Raw genomic sequence first — 23,402 nt, forward strand, 5'->3', positions numbered from 1 at the left:
GCATTGAATATATATATCAATATGATTATTGCTTTTCGTGGCAGCTTTTTTAATAACCCAGGTAAAGTATCATGAATTCCAGAATCTTTTTTAGGATTGAGGTTATTCTCAATTTCCGTGGCAACTTCCATTGGATAAATCAGATTTACAGCTACATCGCGCTGATAAATAGGATTTATATCTATTGCAGATTCTGTATCATTCGGTTGGAATACGTTAGCTAAATGTTCTGTGAGTAATTTTTTCTATTCTACATTCATTTTGATCATTTTTAATAGGCATATAATCTTTTGTCTGCTTGCGAGCTTAATTCATTTACATATTATTCGGAGCAACTCTGTTTATATTGTTTAATCTTTTGATTCGTCTGACTACTAATTCTATTAAAAGCAGTTTTGTCTGCAGCCTTTCTTTTTCTATACCATACTCTTCTAAATTTTTGTTTTTCTTTTATCAATAAAAAATCATCTAAAAATAATTTGCAGCCAAGCCTAATAATAAATTAATTAAAAATATTTAGTATGTTATATTCAAAATACATTGTTAGTAAACGTTCTAGTCGCTACTATTCTATTGTTTGCGCTTGTGTTTACAGTCGAACCGAAAAAAAAAATCAAACCGGGGGTATTACCAATCTACGGGTCTCGATACACTAACGTTCTCTCAGGTAAAACATTATCAGCGCCTGCCTAGTGGCATCGACACTGTTCCACGGCTCAGTCCTCCCAAACATTCAAAGAATTACACCGCGGGTCCGCGTCGAACCACCAACAGAACCAGTTCCCCGTTCGCTATCGGCTTTTTGTCCAGTTATTTTACGCAGTTCTAAAATAAGTCAGTGACAAAACAGCCCCCAAATCAATCTCAAACGGTCCGTGTCGGTCGTCTTCGTCGTCCGAATCGATTCGTGTGACAACGGCCAGTGCATATGTTCCCCGTTGGTGTTTGATCGCTGCTGTCTCACCAGGTACCCGGAGGAGATAGGAGGAGAGATCAAGTTGGCGAGGTAAAGTTTTGCTGATTTAATCGGGCGCTTTCGGTTCGTTTTAACGGGACATTCGTCCGTCCTGTGCGGAACAAAAACGATTTCCTCGAACCGATAAACCTATCGGAAACGCGATCTTCGCTTTTTTTTGTTACGTTCATCCGGACGCGTTCATTGTCATCGCGATCTAGCTGGCCATGGCTTAAAAACGGGGTCTAGGCGTGCTTCGATCATGGAACCGGTAGGAACTCATTTGAGTTCGGGTAAACTGTCGCGCCAAAAAAATCCTCACTCTAGATATTTAAAGTATCAATACACTGTTGATTGACCTTTTTTAAGTTAAGTTAAACAAATATAATCTCTCTTGGAGAAATTAAAAAGTTGCCAGCTGTAGTTTTTTGGAATTTTTTTGTATTGATGTTCTTCTGGTAGATTTGTCGTGCTCTACTCATTGTCCATACCTCTTAGAATAATCGTAATCAATCTATTTTGCATCGTGTGTAACAATTCAATCAATAAGTGGGTCATTTTAATTCTGATTAACCATATAACGAACAATTTTAGGGCGCATTGTTTTGTTTCCTTCTCTTAATTGGTGTGGTACCCACTCATTCAACTAATCCCAAGGAATTAAACACGTGCTTCATACTTAAATCGCTCTTAAGCATTGTTAAATGGATTTAAATTTAGTAATAATCACGGAATCTTGGCCAATTCAATTTCTAATTTTACCTACTGCTTTCATTGCTTTTTATCATTTTTTAAACTCGTTCTTCCACTTGTATCTCCGAAAAAAATTCATGATGTATTCATCAAAACACACAGTTTAATAAACGTAGATTATAGTCGTAATATAGTACGTAGTAGCATATTAACATTTTTTTAAATTATTTGATATGGTAGCAGAATCTTAATTTATAAAATAAATTTATTACTATTGTTTTGTTAAACTTTCATCAATATAGGTTACAAGCAAGACGAGTGAGGGGTTCAAAACAACAAGTTCAAGTAATTTAGTTAGCATAGAGTATTCTTCATCAATTCCAATCACATTTTTGCTGTTCTGGCTGTGGTAGGACGGCTTTTCTTATAAAAAAAAACAACAGTCAACATGAATGTGTTTACACATTATACCTTTGGCATTAGTTTCAGGGCACTGGCAATTTTATAAATTTAAACATATTTATTAAAATTTTATTATTAAAAATAAAAATAAATTAAAATATTTATCAAAAATATGCCACCTACCTTGAAAAACAATGGGTGGGACACTAGGCACTAAAGTGATAGGCAGGAATGCAGGAAATTTGGAAATATGCTGGTTTATTTCGCTTCACTCTTTCGATTTTCAATAATCTTATTTCGTAAATCTATTTAAGATCGACGTTATCGTGTAGTTCTTCGTTGGTTACGTTACCATAAGAATTGGTAGTTAATCGAAGAACATAGTTTTGGCATCGTTTGATCGCTAATTGAATTGATGTTTTATATAACCATATATTTGAACTGCATAAGTCTAAATCTAGACCGATTATTAAACAAATGTGGAAATAATTTTTGAAGCACACATATATTTGTGCTAAATGCTGTTATTCTTTTAAAATTTGTTATTTTAAACTTGTCCACTGGATCTCTACTCCCCAAAAACTGACGTCTTCAATATACCGTTTGTTCTCAGAATGTAAAAAGCGAAAAATCGATCAACCTTTTCTCACTTATCAATAAGTTAAAGAAAAACAAAAATAATCACGTGGAGATCGGTCTGGACTATATGACAGCTATAGCAAGATTTTTCCAATTGATTAGAAAGTTTATAAATGAAAAAGTTTGCATGCAGTATGCCACCTGTTGTTTTTTAGGAATTTATTTTCATTGGTATTGTTCTGGTAGATTTTCGTCCTCTACTCATTGTTCACGCCTTTTAGAATAATCGTTATCAAATCCATTTTGCATCGTGTGTAGAAATGCAATCAATAATTGGATCAATTTAATTATGACTAACCAAATAGTGTTCAATTTTAAGACGTATTGTTTTGTTTCGTTTTGTTAGTCGATGTGGTAAGTATTCGTTGATTTTTTTAAATAAAAACAGGACGTATCAAAGGTTTCTTATACATCTGAAGATATCTGAACAAATCCTACTAAATCCAACACGTGCTTCGTACTCAAATCGCTCTCAAACATTGTTAAATCGATTCAAATCGTATACTGTGAATCACCGCAAATAAATTCCTAATTTTACTTGCTGCTTTCATTTCTTTTTACTACTTTTTAAGCTCATTCTTCCACTCGCATTTCCAAAAAGTTATGATAGATTCGTCAAGACACAACTTAATAAACGTGGATTATTTATTTAATAACTTCGATTAAACAAATGCTTTTTTAATTACACCTTAGAATAGATATGCTTAGTACAATATTAATTTATAAAAAATGAATGTATTGCAATTGTTCTGTTGTATTTGCATCGATATACAAGCAAGATTAATATGGCGTAGATACATCAGTATATATTTGTCAAATTAAAATTTAATTAGACTACTTAAGTTGCGTTACAGATTAAACACTCATACATTATACAATTTCATGTGGTTTAGTTCATTTCAATCTTCTGATTTCCTGCGTGTTGTCCAGCAGCTGTATTGCTTCTACGTTGCTGTGATTTAGCAACCTTATTTCATGTTTTATGGCTAAATCTTGGATAACTTCATAAATCCATTTGATTTCGAGATCTTCGTTGGTTATACGGCGATAAGCATTGGTTTAAATAGACTGGTTATTAAATAAATGTAGACATTTTTGAACTAAACATATATTTATGATAAATATTGTTATTCTTTTAGATTATGTTACTTTAAACTTGTCCATTTGAATTCTACTCCCAAAAAACGGATGATGGATTCAATGAAGTAGAATTTAAAGAACTTTAAAAATCAAAAATTAAAATAAAATATGTATTTTACCGAATAGTAATTCCTGCTAGACGAATATGGAAATTATCTTCAAACGAACATCGGTGTGTAGCTAAATACATATGTTTTTATTAGAAACTGTTACACTTTTGCAACTTTCTCTTTAAAATCGTTTGAATATTGATATAAAATCGTCAGTCAGTCCTAATTTCGAATTATTATTGTGTTAACGACGTGTCGTTTGGACTAAAACATTTTACCTATGATTCCTCGTCTATTTTGAGTGGGATTGTTTGGAAATCTGCGTCGGTTTGACATAATTGCAGCGTGTTGGAAAAATTCCAGGAATTTTTTCGTCGATTTTCGAAATCAAATATCTTTATTGTGATTGTTCGTATTTTTGACAAGTACCTGTGATGTTGTTAAGCGTAAAATCTATAGAGTTTTGTTTGGCCGGCCTCTAGAAGATATTTGAGAAGCAACTGACCAAAACTTTAAAATATACGGTTGTAATCATCAATGAATATTGGAAACGTTTTACTAAATCGTTATGTAATATCAAATATATAGTAACGTGTAGTAATCCGAAGACTATAACGTAATGTTAGGTTAGATATAGTGCCTGTTATATTCCTCAATGTATCTTAGATAAAATAAATCATATTACATAGAATCATTTATATTTATCAGGGAATATTGTTACCGACCTATCTCTTAAAGTATTTATTAAGTATCCTCTTACCAACAAGGGTTTATCTGGGCTGGACCTACAGTTTAACATGGGATCCGAACCACGATCCTCAGCGTTAAGCCTAGCGACTGCCGAGGGACCAACTTTGGAAATCCTCCCAGAAGACATCCGGTCTTATCCAGCCTGGTTACTGGCGTGACTGGGATTATTTTCCTTGTCGGATTTTGCACTCTTATCTAAGGACAATCACAAATGTTAAATAATCACACCTTTAAATTTACCACCATGCCCCGCAGGATTCGAACCCGCGGCTATCGCAATAGTAAGAGGACTGTCCCGTCGCCTTTACCACTGCGACAACCAAGCCGGCTTATTAAATCTAAAAATCCTGTTTAATCCTAAGTTTCTTTCATAACTGATTGATATTCATTATTATGGTATTTACTTGTATTTAAACCGATCTTGAAAGATATTCGATTCTTATTATGAATGAAAAAAAAAAGTTTAATAATTTCAACACCCAAATTAATTGTCTTAAAAGAAAGTGTTGTATTATATCAAAATATCTCTAAATAATATAATGGTATTTATTTTCCGTGAATTGAGGTAAACTTTAATGATTTTAAAATGCTTTGCGATATGTTTAATATCCATTAATACATTATTAATTGTAATTCATATTAATCTTAAAAGACAATGCCTGAATAATAAGATAATAAAAACCTTTTTTTTTGTATAAATAGGTATCACTCTTACTGGAAGAAACTGTCTTATTGTAATTGTGTTTCTGATAAATGCCCTGCATGTTTAGATAATTTTTGAAAAATAACTGACCAAAATCTTAAACTGTATGTTTGTAATCATCAATGAATATTGGTAAAATTTTTATTAAATCATTACGCAACATCAGATATTTGTTTAAATTTAGTATTGTGTAGTAATGTGTAGGTTATAACGTAATATTTGATTTCACATAACAGGTCAATTGAAAAGTTCCCGGCATGACACATAGTTGGCACTACTGGAATTAAATCCATATGTTTTTAGTTAGCCCGAACCTTCAAAAGATGCGTATATAAATTTGACAGCTGTCGCATCGTTAGTTTGTGAATTATAGCATTTTGAGTGAGGTAACTTTTGTTATTGTGAGAAATGGTTAAAAAGGAATTTTGCGTGTTGATAAAATATTGCTTTTGAAGGGAAAAAATACAGTTGAAGCAAAAACTTGGGTTGATGCCGAGTTTCCGCACACTGCCGCAGGCAAATCAACCATCAAGGATTGGTATGCTAAGTTTAAACGTGGTGAAATGAGCACCAAAGCCGGTGAAAGCAGTGGACGCCCAAAAGAGGTTGTTACCGACGAAAATATTTGGAAAATCCACAAAATGATTTTGAATGACCGTAAAAACGTGAAACTGAATGAAATAGCAGACACTCTAAAGATATCAGCTGAACGTGTACATCATATTATTCACGAATATTTGGGTATGAGTAAGCTCTGTGCAAAGTGGGTGCCGCACAAGCTCGCTTTTGACCAAAAACAACGACGAGTTGATGATTCGGAGCAGTGTTTGAAGATGATCAAGCGTAATAAACCCGAGTTTTAGCATCGATATGTGACAATGGATGAAACATGGCTCCATCATTTCACTCCGAAGTCCAATCGACAGTCGTCCGAGTGGACTGCATACGATGAATCCGCTCCAAAGCGTGAGAAAACGCAACAGTCAGCTGGCAAGGTTATGGCGTCTGTATTTTGGGATGCGCATAGAATAATTTTCATTGACTACCTTGAAAAGGGAACGACCATCAACAGCGACAGTTACATAACGTTATTGGATCGTTTGAAGGACGAAATCGCCGAAAACGGACGCATTTGAAGAAAAAGAAAGTGCTACTTCACCAAGACAATACACCTTGTCAAAAATCCATGAATTGGGCTTCGAATTGCTTCCTCATCCACCGTATTCTCTAGATCTGACCCTCAGTCACGATTTCCTGTTCTCAGATCTCAAAATTATGCTCACCGGGAAGAAACTTTCGTTGAATGAAGAAATGATCGGCGAAACTGAGGCCTATTTTGAAGCAAAGAACAAATCGGACTACAAAAATGGCATCGAAAAGTTGGAGGGCCACTATAATCAGCCCTGAAGGGAATTATGTTGAATAACTAATTATTTACACACTAATTATTTATTTTCAGCAAAATAAAGTGAATTTTAGTTGATTTAAAGAGCTTTGTTGTTTATCATTCATTGATATCCATTGATACATATACGTATACAATCCCTGATTAAGATGGTGCCAAATAAAATTGTCGATTCTCGTCTGTTCTGAGAGGGAGAACAAGTGTACTGTGATTCTTTATGTTTTGCGATAAGTGATTGTGGCGTCACCAGCCATAGCATCTATTGGGTTTTCTCTGTCTAGACAGTTTTTGGGTGCCCATTGACCTTTTTTAGAATCCTATACCGAAAATAATAATTTAGGTCGTAATTCTCAAATCTGTGAATCTTAAGTATCCATCATTAAGTCGGTAAATAATATCGAAATTTTACAAAAACATTAATAATTGATTAGCTTTGTTCTATGAATTAAACTGGATTGTGTCTATTAGTGTACGTATAAGTATTCATTGATATATATTTTTGATTTGACTTAATATCAGTTGTATTAATTTTGAACATTGAATATTATCGAAACACTTATAAATATTCTTAAGGTTATAAGGGGTTTTAATATGTGTTTGTGTAATAAGCTAGTAAATAGTAAAAAAATATCGACATTTTTCTCTGTTAATTTGTTTTATTTCGATATATCGATTTTTTTCTAGTATTGAAAATGTACCAAAATGACTAAATGCTCTTTTTTATATAACGATATATTTTTTAAACATATTTTTCAGTGGCATTCGTAGTTATCCCAGTAGAAAATATGAAGTATATCTACACCATTAGGCATTAATAATTAGACTATCAATTAATATAAATTTGTAATATCACAATTTATATTAAATAAATAACAACTGTTTTTAAATGTTTCGACATATCGATATTTTTCTTAAAACATATCGATATTTTTGACCGATGGAAATATCGAAAAGGTATCAAAACCGATATTCTTTCAACAAACCGATATATTTTTCAGACCAAGGGCTTTTTTGTGTAACAATATATATGTTTTAAATATCGATATTTTTACTGCCTAAAATATCCCTTACTTACCTAATATACTTTTCATTTCTATTTATCTTGGAAACTATTTCAGGAATTAATATTAGGTTTATTTACAGTATTCACGTTATAAATGGTGTAATAGACTTTCGATAAATATCATAATTTGTGTAAAGTAAATAATATTAAAAAATATAATGTTTATTCTAAACTACTAATATATTTATAAACTGCGAAACTGTGTATATAAAAATTCAAATAATATTTAATAATCTAATAATTGGTTACAGGACAATTTTTTTAATTACTACTTTTTAATAAAATTTCCACACCAAAACCATCAAGGTATTTGGAACGATGACCAGAAAATAACTGAAAATTACAATAGTAAAGCTTATTTAGAAATAATCATACTGTTAATTGAATAAGATTTAAACAAACTTTTTTCAAACGTTAAACTTGTATACATTTAACTATAACACTTATTTGTATGGGTCATAATTTCGATTTACATGCTAAAGGTACATTTGTAAGTACCTACATAAAAGAGTCATATTCAATGATCAGAAATTATTTTTGATTTCTACAAAATAAATTCCTCAGAAATAAATTATATATTTTTTAAATTTAATTTTTTTTAAATGCTATTTTTTAAATTAAAAGCGCTACACTACACAAGATCAAATGGTTTGATTCTTTTGAGCCTGTGTTCTGTTCTAGTGTTATTCAAGAGTTGCAATATGTCGATGTTAATGAGAATGGACTTTCTCCTCATGTCTGCTTGCTTTCCTGAATAATAGTCGGTATCTGAAGGTCTCGGTGAAAATAATCAGTCCTATACTACCTGGGTGTACTATATTTCAGTTATTATAGTTTTCTAGAATGTTCCTTCCAGCGAAGTTTTGCATTAAGAGTCGTTCTGAAATACTTAGCGTTGTTTCTGTATGAAATGGTCGTATTATTGATTGTTATTGGTGCGGTCTGATTATAGGTGAACTGCATGTACATATTTACTTTGGTTAATCTTAGTTTTGCAAGTTTGGGTTCAATTATATTTATTGTACATGTGTAAATTATGTGTGTGGCCCCAGTATACTTCCTTGTGACACATCTGATTTAGCCTATATTATTGTAGATTAGGTTTCCTCTTGTTTGACTCTAAATGTTCTGGCTGTGATGTAAGGCTTTAATAGTTCAGTGTGTTGATACGGTAACATTTTCTGTAGCTTATGAATGAGGCTGTCGTGCCAATTAAACTGAATACGGTTTTTTATGTTCTTAGGCTTTTTCAATGACATTTATTATTCTATATACCTAATCAATTATTGAATTTTTGTTAACAAACCAAATTGGTGTGTTAGTATTAGGCTTTTTCTCTTAGACAAGCACATAACGAAACATTAATTTCTTCAAAGCTTCAATTATAAACTCACATTAGAGGTAGCATCTATCAATACCTAAATGATGTTAGGATTATTTACTTAATTAAATATGATATTAGTAATATATCAATGTTATAAATAAAAATATAATAATATAAAAGTTTTATGGGCATTGCGAGTGGTATATATCTAAAATAATCGAATTATGTATCGTTTATACCCAACAATAAATAATAATTACTGTATCAATTAACAGCCAGAACAAACATTTCCACTTATTTAGAGATTAAAACGACATATTTTATTTACCAAATTGTTTTGACCGTCATTATGTCGTCTTAATGCGCCCGAAACTAGATACGGGTTACGGAAAGGCATTTTCTAAATCGATTATTGATTTAGAAACAACGACGTTCGAACCGGGACTGATTCGAAATCGGATTTCTAATGACATACTATTACGCGCCAGATCTAGTGCGCTTCCAAATTCAAATTCACCTCCTCATTACCGTTTTACCGATGCCTGTTAACGCGAATTCGCGTTAGACAGTTATTCGTTGGGAAAAAACTTAAGTGAAATCGTCATTTTCTGTCAAATTATTTTCACCGTAAGTCGACGTCGAACATATTTCTACACGGACCCATTAACCTTTGCGAATGGGCCGGCTAAAAAGTAAAAGTACCACGATGGTTGGTACCAAGCGGTACCGAGAGGATTCCGTGTTGCTGTTCGGGTTGAAACGTACGTTGCCGAGTCGGGCAGAATATCCCCAGATCGTAGGATTTTCGTAAACGTATTTTAGCCTTGCCTCGATGTGGTAGCGAGAGAGATAAATACCAGAATGTTTTTGTTGTTCTCCTTGTTGAAATAAAAAAAAACCTTCGATGAGACCAATTAGCGCGGGCTATTTGTGTATGAAAAATGTTATGTCACGGTTTTCGTTGACCTTCAACTGATCTGATTTGTAGTTTGAACCAGATGCTAATAGATTTATTGAAAATACCAGTTTTCTTTTAACATTCAATGTTACGTTTATGTACATGCATAAATGCCAAAAGATATTGTTCGGCTGCTTTTCTAGACATATCTCAGGCTTTTGACAAAGTATGGCATACGGGCTTGCAGGTTAAACTAAAGAAACTTCTCCCTCATCCGGACTATCAGTTACTAAAATCGTATCTCACTGACAGACATTTTATTGTAAATCAAGGCGATGAACATACCGAATTAAATCCCATATATTCAGGAGTTCCGCAAGGTAGTGTACTGGGTCCAGTACTGTATCTTCTGTATACGGCTGATCTGCCCACCACAAAAATAACTACTGTGACAACATATGCAGACGATACAGCAATCTTAGCATCCCATGAAGATCCAGTCACAGCATCAATAAACCTACAAACCCACCTGGAGCAAATACAATTATGGTTGAAGACATGGCACATTAAAGCCAATGAAACATAATCCACGCTAATAACGTTTAGAAGAAGAACATGTCCACCAGTGAATGTCAATCATCGTCAACTCCCCAAGCAGAGCATGTTAAATATCTTGGTATGCAGTTAGATCGACGCCTAACCTGGAAGAAGCACATACTCTCTAAACGGAAACAACTGGGACTAACATTATATCAAATGTATTGGCTCATCGGGCGCAAATCCAAGTTATCATTAGATAACAAGGTATTGCTGTATGAGTCTATACTCAAGCCCATTTGGGCATATGGAATCCAACTAGAGAGTACCGCTAGCAAATCTAATATATCCATCATTCAACGGATCCAAAATAAGGTGTTGCGTGCCATTGTTGATGCTCCGTACTATATTTCAAATAAAGTGATACAATGCGATATTCCTCTAGAACCTATAACGAGTGTAATTCAACGTGTTTGTGTGAAGTTCTTCGAAAGAGTGTCAGTGCATCCTAATGTACTCGCTAATCAGCTAAATATGAGACATGACAGTGAAGTGAGTAGACTAAAACGTTTAACACCACCTGATCTGATTACTGGACATATGTAGACTTTAGAATAAGCTTTAGAATAAGACTAATTAATTAAAATAATATTTTATACAGAAGATTGCTTAATGAAGTGATTTTCTACATGCCATGTATATATAATATAGACATAAGAAATACTTATTGCCAATAGGGCAGATTGTGGACTCACGAAGAGTAAAAAAAATGTACATGCAAGAAAGCGTTTTTTACATATTAACGTGTTATCACTGTTGACAGTAATATGTAAAAACTAATTGAAATGAATTAAGAAATTGAACTAATATTCGATATACTGGAAGTATAAATTCTATGTATTTAAGTTCAAAAGATAAAATTAGTAAAACGACGGATTTTTGAGATATTAAAAGATCCAGAAAGCAGAGAGAGATAATCTTAAGCGATATTTGTTAAACTATCTATTTTTTTTCACAAAATTTTATATGTACTTTACATTTAATTGGACAAAAGGGCCTAGGGATTGAAGCCTAAGGGGTTCATACTTCTTTTTGGTATGTTGTTTTGATTGCCGAATGATGATGGCAGATCACACACACAGCCTTTCAAATATTCACATTGACTTAAATTTTATCATAAAAAAATTAAAAATGAAATGTTAAAAAAACTTAACTTATTTAGCAATTGGTATTTAAATTGAGCTTAAAAGACAAATAGAGAAATAGTTTTGGGGTATTTATGAATCCAATAATGTTACTCACTCACTCAATAAATATTACTCACTTATAATTGTTACTTATGTTATAAACAAATATTTATTGTTCCTAATTGACTGCTACAGTTTCCATTATTTCTGGCAGTGATCTATGTATGCCATAAAAAGACCTGTTGTAACATAACACTATCAAAAAAAAGAGAAGGTTGTAACAATATTAAAAATACAAGTAATGAATAATGAATAAAGAGATGAAGTAGAAAACTCCATCAAGTTTAACAGTTATCTTAGACTGTTGTTTACATTGCCACAAAGATGACAAAAGGTTATAAAAAATTATGGAAATAAATTCTTATATTTATATTCTTATATTCTTATATTTACATTTTAAAATACATCACATTAGACAAAAAGCAAAACACATTAGAACCAAAATAAAACAACTATACTGGTTAGTCGGAAGATACTCTCAACTTGATCTAAAACCAAAGAGGTTGATCCGTAAAACAATTATAAAGCCAATTTGGACCTATGGGGTGCAAATATGGGGTTGCACAAAAATTCAAATCAACTAGTCATACAACGCTGCCAAAACAAGGTTCTTCCATTGATTGAATGCCTATCGGTACGTAACAAACGAAGAATTGCACGATGACCTGGAAATCAAATGGATTTGCGAAGTTATCCAAGATTTCGCCTTGAAACACGAAAGAAGATGACTAAATCATACTAATGTGGAAGCAATACAACTGCTGGACAGCGCGCAGGATGTCAGGAGATTGAAGCGAACAAAACCATACGAACTTATATAAAGTGTATACCTTTAGTGTAAACTATGGCTATAAGTTATTATAATTTTATAATTGAGGAATACATACTGATGTATTTTCTCGCACTCCTCTTGCTTGTTAATTAATCCAAGTACATAGGAAAAGTAGTAATAAATTAATTGTAAATTAAGATTGTACTAAGCGTATCTAATAAAGATGTTATATAAAAAAATTAAATACAAAATGACCAAACTATATGCAAACAAGTATCTAATAATATTATGTATCCCTCTCAATATTTTTCCCAAAGTTGATTCAGTCCTGTTAATTTTGTTCAGTTACTAGAACTCTAAATTTAGTTCTGTTTATTGATTTTATTTCTGTAAATCCTAATTCTATTTTTGCAATTTATATACAGTACAGATTTATTCGGGACTATTGAGATATTTTTTCTCTTTACGTGTTACGTGTCAGTGGCGGATCCAGGAGATGGCTAAGGATCTCAATCCTCCCTCCAAGGTTTGGCTGTCATTTATATTCATCGAGTTATATCTCTAAATAAGTCTAAATATTTAAGTCAGTTAAGAATTCGCGCAAAGTTATCCAAAGAGACTTGTTTAAGCAAAATTGTGGGTCTTTTTTAGTGCTTTTTAATTATATTTTTAAGTCTCCTTTCACCAACTAGCGGTTCATCTAGACTGGACCTACAGTTTAACGTGGGCTTCGAACCACGGTCGGCATTAAGCCTACCGACTGGCTAGTGACCAACTTAGAAATCATCCCAGAAGACATCCGGTCTTACCCAGCCTCGTTACTGGCGTGACTGGGATCATTTTCCTTGTCGGATTTTACACTCTTGTCGACGACAATCACAAACATAATTTCACGACCAGGCCCCGGCACGATTCGAACCCGCGACTATCGCCAACCAAGCCGACTAAAATAGTTTGTGCGCCAGCTTGGTTGACGCAGTGGTCAAGGCGACAGGACAGTCCTGCTACTGTTGCAAGTTCGAATCCTGCTGGGACAGGATTTGATTGTTTATAAATTTGATTGTCCGAAAGACAAGAGTGACAAGGAAATGAATCCGACAAGGAAAATGATCCCAGTCACGCTAGTGGTCACCTACGTTAAAGACTAGTTGGACTTTGTTAAAGACTTTAAAATATTGCAAAAAAGATTGTACTTGTATCTAGTAGTTTATGGAAGATTTTCTAAAAATTCTTTTCGACCAAAGTTAGTTTCCTAGAAACAAAATGGTATTGAATTGACCTGAAGATTTTCTGAGTTTTAAGGGTACACAAATAATATTAGAACTTGTCACGCTTCCAACGTTTGATGTTATACAATTAGAGTTTTACTAATGATATTTAGCGATGTACATTTGTTTTCGTTTCATAACATATTGATTCAGCATTACCATTATTATTGCGTTATCGACTAAAATTTCTCGGAAAACACGAAAAAAAAAACACGCAAATTTACTTTCCGACAGTACCGATATAAAACACGCCGATTCGTTCCACACTGTGACACGGGATGGGTGTTATTAAACCACAATAAAAACTGTTATTGGTTGCATAACAAACAGAGAAATTTATAGCGAAACACATGAAATTCACCATATTTTTTTCGTTGCCCGACGCTATATCTATATAAGACACAGTTATATGCGATGATAAACCTTTTTAGAATTAAATATGAATGGGCGGTACCTGCGAGGAGGTTACCTTGGGTCGGGAATGTTAATGACGTTTCTCGGTAAGAATAAGAGCGGAATAACAAAAAGGCCAAGAGCATCGAATCGATTTATATGCAAAATCGGCGTGGATCTTCGAGAAAAAAGGCACAAAATGGTCGTCTATATATAAATTAAACCGTCACCATCGTTGGTTGGTCTACTTTTCGCTAAATAATATATACCTGCCTTTGAATTATGTGGCAACATAGCCAAATATATGGGAATATATTAGGCATGAGTCACTGCGAAGCCCACAGTGGAGGATGTCTTATTATGTCTCCTTTATCTCTTCTGTAAAGTTTATACAGACGTTATCAAGTGGATATAAAAGAACCTGAACGGTATTTAAGTAAATTTGTAATTTTAATGCATGAACCGACCCTTTAAAACTACGGTGTTAATATCATTTCTTCGTGGTTCTCATAGGAAAATGACCGAAAAAAAAAATTACGACGAAGGGATGTCTTTAACGGTTTGCTGCATGTGAATATATTTCTATTGTGTAGAGTTATTACTCTTCATTATCGCCAAGAAAACTAATATGAATACTAATTGGTACCGGTGCCGTATATTACAAGGACTGTAAGTAAATAACAAAAACCTTGTAATCTGTTCTGTTCTGATGTAAAACTACGCAACGGATTTTGATGCGGTTGTTTTCAATAGATAGAGTGATTCAAGAGGAAGGTTTATATGTATAATACATGCATAATATACTAAGGCAACATTGCTAATTTTAGAGGTTTCTAACGTGATGTCGTAAATTAACCTATTTTTTTAGGCTTATTTAGCAATTAGCAAAAACGCTGCCTAACCCTACGAGTTAGATCAAATTAATGTACTACAGTATTGTACACCATAAAAAGGTCTACAAAAAAGTCCGCGATGGTATTATGTTTATCTTTTAGGGATAACCCACATTAACCATTTTTATTGTTTACTTTTTACGTGAGAAAATGGCTTATTTACGAAGCTATTTTAAGCAATACGGCATTAATCCTTATCGAATTAAGTACCTTAAATACAGTGTGCAATTAATATAGATCAATATGGTTCCTTACAGCATGTAAATTAAACAAATATTTTCGGAGATATTACAAATTTAAAATTTGCGTTTAAAAATGTGTAATGTAATAAAAATTGTATGAATTTAGATATTCCAAAGATAGCAGGAAATCTTCATAGTAAGTATAGGGGAAGAGGAATTGTTTTACTCCAAATTTAATGCGTGCTGGCCAAGGGCAGTAATGAATGAACCAAAAATACTGGATCGATTTTAATCATGTTTTCATTGAGTGACATAGGCATATATATTTTATGCCCGTGCAAAGTCGGAGCGGGCCGCTATGCTTTTATATACAACGTTCATATTTTTTCTGTAGTGTATTTAATTTAGTATCAGCATTGCACCCGTGCGAAGCCGGGGCGGGTCGCTAGTATATATATATATATATATATATATATATATATATATATATATATATATATATATATATATATATATACTTTTGTTTTGAGATTTTTTTGATTCTTAAAAAAAATATCCAACTGGATATATCGATTTTTTAATATCGATATTTTTCTTCCCTAGTTTTAGGTGCTTGCATGTATTCTTGTAGGCTATTATTGGAAAAGAATGATACAATATGTTTTATTAAAAATATTTGTCATCATTTTCTACGATTTTTTCTAAATTTTTTAGGAAAATGGGGATACCGTGTCGAGAATGATGTTGATTCAACAGCGATGCACGATCTATTCTTTTTTGCATTCAGTAGTTTCGTGGTAACCATTTCGCTTCTTTTGGGCCGTACTCATTTCATGTAAACCTATGAAAATAGTTGGTTCATCATCTTTTAAGCTGTCTGAAAGTTCTTTTAGATTTTGAGCTCTGAGCTCCATTTACTGTCACCGGTTTTTTTCTGGTTCTACGGTCCGTTATTTATCATTGGCATCAAATTTACCACTTTTAAAACGTTGGAATAAATACCGCCTATTGGTATATGATGCAGTAGCATCATCATATTTTTCTAAAAGTGTTTGATGGAGTTGGCCGGTAATAGCGCCTGTATAAATTGATTAATAAAACCAAACGGAAAATTGTTATTTAATATATAGAAATCTCAAAACAGTTGTTTATATTGATATTTAACATTTTCACCAATAGATATCGCTGATTAAAATAAATGCAGAATATTTGTAACAATCATTATTCGTCTGTCTTGATTTCATTTACGTTATAACCTAAAAATGACTTATTAGGAGATGTCCTAATTGTTATTTCTATTTGTTGATTATGTTTTTCCTTTAGACATAGAAGAACAAAATTTTATTTCCTAATTTTATTTTTGACTTTTTAAAGCAATTCTTCTAGACTGAATTTAGATGATAAGCTGTATTTGAAAAACTTTTAAACAATGAATTGCCAGCTTTATTTATATTCAACAAACTCAGATTATTATTACAATCTTCTGGTATATTTAAGTATATTCAGCATCCAACGTATTCGTCAGATTTAACTCTGTTTGACTTTTGACTCCTTTTATACCTTCCAAAATTGTTTCGTCGAAGACGATTTTCAACAATGGGGGAATATATAAGAGTACAAAAGGGTATTTTGTGAGCAATGATGAAGAATATTGTATGCTATTTTGTAGACCTATCGAAAAATCATTAGAGTGATCAGCCCCGTTTCATTTCCCTCCAGAAATATTCCACAGCTAACCAGATAGGTGAATCACAGATATTACTGAAAAAGCCTACGAATAGAAAAAATTTGACCGGCTATATTATTGGACCTGGCGCAAGCTTTCGATAATTGTCTGGCATAAGGAACTCATGCATAAACTGCATAAAATCTTACCAAAACAAAGCAGTGGTTTGGGTCGTGTTCTTTACCTACTCTATACATATGCAGTAACACAAATGTTACTATCATTACATTTGCTGGTAATAGAGCGATACTTAGTAATGGAGAACACTGAAAAGTCAACGAGAATAAATCACAAAAAACGACTTCACATTTAACCAAACACATGTATCGACAAATATTAATAATACTACTATCTAGAGGTGTTGGCTATCGAAAAAAATATGGATATTTTAGTGCTTCGGGATGAATCTTAATCCAAGAATTCGTTGAAAAGAGCATATACTATAAGAACTATAGGAACAATTACTAATCGTGTCCTTCACACTCCAACAGTCATAGAGGAAATTAAGTGATTTCGCAACAAGACATTTTTTTAGTAGTTGCATCTTACACTAGATATCAATCAATCATAAAGCCAATTTGGACCTATGGAGTGCAAATATAGTGTTGTACTAGAACATCAAACCAACTAGTAATCCAACGCACCCAAGACATAGTTCTACGATTAATTAACAATACTTACCGCTACCTAACGAAGAGATGATTGATTCAAGATTTCGCCTTAAAACACGAAGTAAGGTTGCTAAATCACAGCAACGTGGAAGCAATACAGCTGCTGGACAATACGCAGGAAATCAGAAGATTGAAGCGAATCAAACCACACGCACTTGTTTACTGTATGTCTATTTTTAACTATAGCTTAAGTAGATTAGTTTTATTTTAATTTGGGAAATCCGTACTTATACATTAATCCCGTACTCGCCTTGCTTGAATATTAATGCAATGTGTATTTAATGTAAGATCTAATTAGTACAAAAAAATTAATAGGCTGTACTTTAGTAATTGGTCTTTTAAATCTCCGAGTATCTTTCCATAACGAGGAATCATTGTCTGCTTCCGGGCTTAATTTACTTACATATATTTTGAAGCAACTCTATTTATAGCAACAAGACATGATGAAAGGATGAATTCCACTCCACCATTAACACCGAAAAGCGATCTCTTCGATAATTCGGAATTAGGACGCAGACTTAGAGAACCGACTCGTGTGATGTTTTGTGGTTGTGTACCAAAATGTACAAAATGGCAAAAACACTGAAAAGTGCTCTAAACTTTAGGAACTAAATAAAGAATCTTCGTAGATAAGCAGCTAGTTTTAAGGCACTAGGGGACAAATTGTAAGTTAACGGCAACGACTAGTAATAATATGTCAGAATTGAAAGATGGGCACGTGGTGAAGTGATAGAAACTCACGGGATTATTTATGGTTTGGTGTGATTGACAATTTATGGTTGACGACATAGCTACTCGAGGGAGCCCGGAGAAAGAAGAGACCGTCGAGTTGTTTTTTTTTATTCCAGAATGAAATGGTCTTTTGCTGATATCGCTTCTGATTCAGGATGGAGAAGTGTTTTGCGAACGACAGAGACCCTGTGTTACGACTGAGATTGTCGTAGTTGGTTAGTTACCGAGGTTTATGGATGGCTAGAGATTTGATCAGATTGTCGTCGTGTTCTAAGGCACTTAAAGATAACCTTGCACTGAGCATGTTCGTGAAACTCTTGACGAACGGGATGCCTGATTCGAGATGAGTGTTGACGTTTCTCAAAAACCATGAGGCATAGAGTAACACGCGAACTTTCTTGGATTGGAACACCTGGGGTAGTTCAAGTTGTCTCTCAGGGACGTACCTGTACTGGTATTTTATACAGAGTCGCTCTCTGGGGGATTGGGAGTTTACTTTTCTACAGAGGAGCTGGATTTGGGCTGACCATTGAAACCTGCGGTCGAACTGGAGACCCAGGTATGATATATTCTGGAGCCAGGAAATAAGGACTTTATCGATTTGGGGGCAATAAGAACAGAATAGCCTCAGTTTTGCTCGGGTTAATCTACAGCCGCCAGAATTTGTACCACCCAATCGCCTGGTTCAATTGGGTTTGAAGTCTATCGCGGATAGCGTCGGGACTGTAACCGGTGGTAAAGAAAGCTATGTCATCTGCATAAAATTCTGTGTGAGAATGTTTGTGGAGTGAGAAATCAGCCATATAATGGTTGAACAGAGCTGGGGCTAGTGGAACACCTTGCGGGACTCCTGAGGATATCTGTTTTCGAGAGAAGACCGTCGAATATCTGTGTCGGGATTTTATAGGGCCAGCTCCATCGTTGCGTCCTTGATTGATGGCGGAACTTGAGTGTTTTCTCTTTTATTGTTGATAATTCCATAATTCTTCATACTATTTACAAAGACCAATTCAGATTGTTGTTATCGCTAATTGTTCTGATACAGGATGGATGCTCACATATATTAATATATTGTAGGAATGTTCGTCTGGTCGGTCGATCGGAATGTGTGTCTATCGATGCGATTGTTTGTCCGAACACTCTTGCTGTAGGTGAATGCGTCGTGGCCTAAAGGGTCAAGCGGTCGCTACAATATTAAAAAATAAAAATTCCACAGATTTATTAAATAGCTCTGTTATCAGTTGTGCCATCTGTGGGTTAAACCGGGAAATTTATTTAAATGAAAATTAAAGTAATCAGTCGATATATCATCTATACAAGTTGATATTGTTAAACTGTATTAGTATTTTTATTAAAATCACGCATTTCTAATTACACGTTGGCACGTATGGCATCGTATCTAACTAAATCCACCATAAAATTTCGATAAATAACAAACCTTTTTGTGTAACTGTGTCAGACACAATTAATTATATGTACTGAAACCGGATAAATTAGCAATAAAATTGATGTTAGCGCATCGAGATAAACCGAATGATTTATGGAACTATCGGGAATTTGATATTTTTAATCCCCGTCGTTTGACGGACGCCCACCGAACAGGGAAAACAAATAAACATCACGAACGGCGATAATCGAGCAACATTATATCCATGTTTTAAAAATATGCCTAACTACGTGTCCCGGCAGGTCGGTTCTATCTAAATAACATCGGACGTTTCTCTTCTTTGTCCGATATCTTTCGAGCGATGGTTACAATGAGGGTTTTGAACTAGAAACACCTGTTAAGGGTCCGCTTTATACCTCTACCCTTGAAAAAATGAAAAACCTTACAGGTACAAAATAGAAAAAAATATTTTGTAGTCGTTATTTTGCTTTACTCGTCATCGTACCTAATTGGCATATGAATTGGATAAACGATATATATTACGCAATTTGTATTTTTCAATTATTTTGTCTTATTTATAATAACTTTAGTGATACTGAGTTTAGTTTACGTACTATTATGAACAATATTTGCTGTTTATTTCAATGGAAAAGATGCTTGTACTAAAGAATCACAAATATATAATATAAATTAATAATAGTAATATATGATAGACATATTCTAGAAAAATCATTTATTTTTAAAATAACAGTTGTGACTAAGATTTTAATAGAAACAAGGGCAGAATATTTTAAAAATAGTTTTTTTTCTTTTTCCAAGATGACCGGCTGGAACCAAATGGTCTTTTGCTGATGTCGCTTCGGGTTCGGGATAGTAAGGTTTTGCGCACAACAAAGACCCTGGGTTATGACTGGGATTATCGTAGTTGGTTTAACTACCGAGGTTTATGGATGGATAGGGATTTGATCGGATTGTTCACACTGAGAGTGTTCGTGAAGATTTGGAGGCGATAGAAGCGGAACTCCTTCCTGCGGTGGAACAGAATAGCTTGAGTTTTGCTGGAGTTAATCTGCAGTCGCCAGAATTTATATTATGCAATTGCCTTATTATGTTGGACCTGGAGTCTGTCGCGGATGACGTCGCGACTGTAACCGGTGGTGAAGAATGCTGCGTCGTCTGTATACAATGTTGTGTGTGATTGCTTGGGAAGTGGGAGATCAGCCTTATATCGATGCTTAAACCATGTACAGGTTGAACAGGGCTGGGGTTAGTGGAGCACCTTGCGGGACCCCTGGAGAAGTTTGTTTCCGAGAGGAGACTGCATCGGCGATCTTTACTTAGAAGGATATATCTTCCAAGTATGAATGGATCAGGGAAATTAGGTCATCCAGTAGACCTAGTTGTTTTACTTTAAAGATTAGACCGTTGTGCCATACTCGATTGAAACTTTGGATATATCTAGAAAGATGGCTCCAGCTATGCGACCTTTTATAAGTGCCTATCGTTATACTAAATCTAAGGCTATAATAAAGAACGACAAAAATATGGATTTATAGTAATAATACACTATAGAGAAGAGAGATTATTAAAAATACAAAATTTCAAAATTCGTCACGTTAAGTCGAACACCAATGAGAAGCCTCTCGAAACTTTTCTTACTTCTTCTTTCGAGGGAAGGTCTTGATAGTTCTTAGGTAAGATTACAGAAATGATGAAATGAAGCGACAAATGTAGTATATGACCAACATTGGCATACAAAGTATGTGCAAGATTCCCAATATTGTTACAAATTCTAAAATGCACTGATAAGGGAAACTGTGGTGACATAAGGAGTGACATTCATAAAATCCTTCAACGGTTTTTCCTTCATCATGCCCATTACGGTGTGAAACTTCGCTTATGTTTCTCGCCCCAGAGGATGTTAAAGCATCAGCGATCACTTATATATACATCACGGTATTTTTTTGGCTCGACATTTTTTTTAAAATATGGTAGTTAAGGCCCCATTAAAGACTGTTCCTTACGATTTGTACTGTCCATCCAATACAAAGTACGCTCATAAGAATAATTTGTATGCTCTATATACTTTGCGTGGAAAAAACACTGCAATTTCACAAAAACGTTCATGGCTGTTGCTTGCTAGTTTCTTTGTAGGTACACAGGAGATATAAAAATTAAAGTATTAAAAAGGAGCGAGGGGGTCAAAAACTGACAAAAACAGTTTGTTTGTGGCCTGAAACCGGGAAGGGGACTTCTGTTACCTATCTTAGTCGCGGAGACTCATAGAAATAGCGAGTTGGTTATGTGAAGGCCTAGCCTATATCAGCTGATAACTTCTTATACTGACATTTCTTACTGTTGGTGCCCGTGACCGGTAACACCGTTAAGAGGTACGAAAGTGAGAAAAGGACCGGATGAAATAATGGCCTAAAATATCGACAGCTCAGCAATACATCTATTATTGGAGAGACGAAGAATGGAGAAATATCTTTAGGGACATCTGTTTCTCTATGAATTTGATTATTTCTGACGAACCAAGGGGCATTGATTATTCTCCGAATAATTTTGTTCTGAAAAACTTGAAGACATTCCATCTGAGAAGACGTATCTGACATACTGGAGCCATGTAGAACGACTGACAGAACCAGCATCTTGAACAGGATATATTTTATTGTTAGAGGAAAACTGCTGGCCCGATTGATGAGCGGGAACTTCCAGTCGAAGACAAGACCGAGATAGGTTCTGACCATGAAATTTGTTTGTTCCGGATTTTAAGACGCAAAATGCTCAGTGCTGAACGCTTCTTGTGGAAGAAGATGGCCTGGGTTTTCTGTGGATTGACTTGCAACCTCCAGAAATGTAACCACGCGACCGTCTTATAGTTCGTTTTCGGATTCTGCCTTGGATATGCGGTGCTACTCTTGAAGAAGCAAAGTAAGCAATAACAAAAATCGTCTTACATAATAAATGAATGGCACCTAACCAACATTCCCGTATTTCCACCAAAAAATTTAACGGGGAATGTTATCAAGGAAAACAAACTAAAGCTGCGCAGAAACATCGAAATATTAAAATTATTGTCTATATTTAATGATTAAGTCATAGTGTATGATTAAATTGTGAATTTTATCTGTATTAAGCGATACATAAGCTGTTAATATATCAAGTTGGTTATACCATACAATATATAATTAAAGTTAAATTATTATATTAATTAACTATATTACTATATTTTATTTTAATAAAATGGTCAGTTACAGCAAATACTATTTGACTATTAGAGTGTGTTAACAGTGTATAGTAAGTATATTTATAATTTAGTTAGTTAATTAGAAGTGTTGTGGATACAGAAAATGATTTCAAATATGGATGACATATATACTTCTTTCTTAGGACACTCTTTGCCAAATATATAGTTTTACAGTATATACAAGTTCCTACATTTATCTGTATTTTTTTAAATTACCTTACTAAAAATATAGTTCTTTATTAATTATAAATAATTTCATATAATAATTTTGACAACGTAGGGAATGATTTAGTGATAAGAAAGATCTCAAAAGATGGAAAAC

General features: G+C 33.9%; 1 protein-coding gene across 3 annotated transcripts in view; it reads left to right on the forward strand.

Moving 5' to 3' along the window:
- Positions 1-687: 687 nt before the first annotated feature.
- The window catches only part of nuf (rab11 family-interacting protein nuf), a 97,214-nt gene continuing 74,499 nt past the window's right edge, over positions 688-23,402 (forward strand). For 2 of the 3 annotated variants that reach the window (XM_076416651.1, XM_076416650.1), the window contains exon 1: positions 691-1,006. The gene's annotated coding sequence lies outside the window, so the exon portion shown is untranslated. Of the gene's footprint in view, positions 1,007-23,402 lie in introns of all 3 variants that reach the window. The other variant, XM_076416649.1, reaches the window with a different exon arrangement.

This window comes from Rhynchophorus ferrugineus, unplaced genomic scaffold (assembly GCF_030347505.1).
Source record: "Rhynchophorus ferrugineus isolate W39M unplaced genomic scaffold, kcgeb_rfMv2 rfM10, whole genome shotgun sequence".
In the NCBI taxonomy this organism is placed as follows: domain Eukaryota; kingdom Metazoa; phylum Arthropoda; class Insecta; order Coleoptera; family Curculionidae; genus Rhynchophorus; species Rhynchophorus ferrugineus.